Source organism: Chrysochloris asiatica, unplaced genomic scaffold (genome assembly GCF_000296735.1).
Source record: "Chrysochloris asiatica unplaced genomic scaffold, ChrAsi1.0 scaffold00097, whole genome shotgun sequence".
NCBI classification, from domain to species: domain Eukaryota; kingdom Metazoa; phylum Chordata; class Mammalia; order Afrosoricida; family Chrysochloridae; genus Chrysochloris; species Chrysochloris asiatica.
In genome coordinates, this window is record NW_006408615.1 from 7,592,355 (window position 1) to 7,593,949 (window position 1,595).

Genomic DNA, 1,595 nt, shown 5'->3' on the forward strand with positions numbered 1-1,595 from the left:
TGGGGAGTCAGTTAAACATCAAAGGAAGGATAGAAAGAAAGGAAATATCTGTTTTTCATGTACTTGAAGGGAAACAATGTATATTTATTTCCTCATTAGGGTAAACAATTGGGAACTTTCCCACTAATGAAAGAAAGGAGAGAGAGAGAGGGGAATAAAAGACTTGGGAATGGATCCTGATGATGGTTATGCACTATGGGGAGTGTGCTTGGTGTGGCTGGATTGCACATATAAAAATGGTTGAGAAAAAGCAGATCAAAGTGGTGGGGCTCGTGTCGGGGCAGCGGAGACAGTGAAGGCTTTCAAGGAGGGCTCTTCCTGATCCGGGTTGGTTATCGCCGGCATCAATGCCTCGCCTGCTGTCTTCTCCCCGTCCCCTTCCTTCCCGGAGCGCCGCTGCCCGCCCGTCGGTCCATTATGGAGAAGACGGAGTTGATCCAGAAGGCGAAGCTAGCCCAACAGGCCGAGCGCTATGACAACATGGCCACCTGTATGAAAGCCGTGACGGAGCAGGGAGCCGAGCTTTCCAACGAGGAGCGCAACCTGCTCTCGGTGGCCTACAAGAGCGTGGTCAGGCCCCGCAGGTCGGCCTGGAGGGTCATCTCCAGCATGGAACAGAAACCCTACATTTCCGACAAGAAGTTGCAGCTGATTAAGGACTATCAGGAGAAAGTGGAGTCTGAACTGAGATCCATGTGCACCACGGTCCTGGAATTGTTGGATAAGTATTTAATAGCCAATGCAACTAATTCAGAGAGTAAGGTCTTCTATCTGAAAATTAAAGGAGATTATTTCTGGTACCTTGCTGAAGTAGCAAGTGGTGATGATAGAAAACAAATGATAGATAATTCTCAAGGAGCTTATCAAGAGTCATTTGATATAAGCAAGAAGGAGATGCAACCTACACATCCAATTCGCCTGGGGCTGGCTCTTAACTTTTCAGTATTTTACTATGAAATCCTTAATAACCCAGAGCTTGCCTGTATGGTGGCTAAAACGGCTTTTGACGAGGCCATCGCAGAACTTGATACACTGAATGAAGACTCATACAAAGACAACACCCTCATCATGCACTTGCTTAGAGACAACCTAACATTATGGACTTCAGACAGTGCAGTGCAGGAGAAGAATGTGATGCAGCAGAAGGAGCAGAAAACTAAATGCTTACAAGTGTCTTCCTTCTCCCCTTCGAGAAACCTTTTTACACATCTCCATTCCTTATTCTATTTGGATTTCCTTTAGCAAAGAAACCCATTCATGTGTATGGAACCGACTGTTGATACTGTTTTCACACTGCAGCTTTGGGAAAACTCCATTCCTTGATTTGTGTTTGTCTTGGCCTTCTGGTGTGCAGTTACTGCTGTAGAAATGTATTAATAGCTTCATTTCATATAAACATAAGTAAATTCCAAACACTTTTGCAGAGGACTAAAATGTATCTGGTATTTAAGTAATCTAAACCAGTTCTTCAAGTGACTGTGTTTTGTATTACTTTGAAGATATGAAAATGTAGTTAATTACAATTAAAGAGTGTTCTGCTTAATTTCTACATTCCTTCCCATACTTTTCTTTGGGGGTGTCCTTTCAGTAAGCAA

The 1,595-nt window shown here is 43.8% G+C and overlaps 1 pseudogene; it reads left to right on the top strand.

The window, feature by feature from the left end:
- Nucleotides 1-417: 417 nt before the first annotated feature.
- On the top strand, nt 418-1,160 carry LOC102816621 (annotated as a pseudogene).
- The last annotated feature ends 435 nt before the right edge of the window (nt 1,161-1,595 follow it).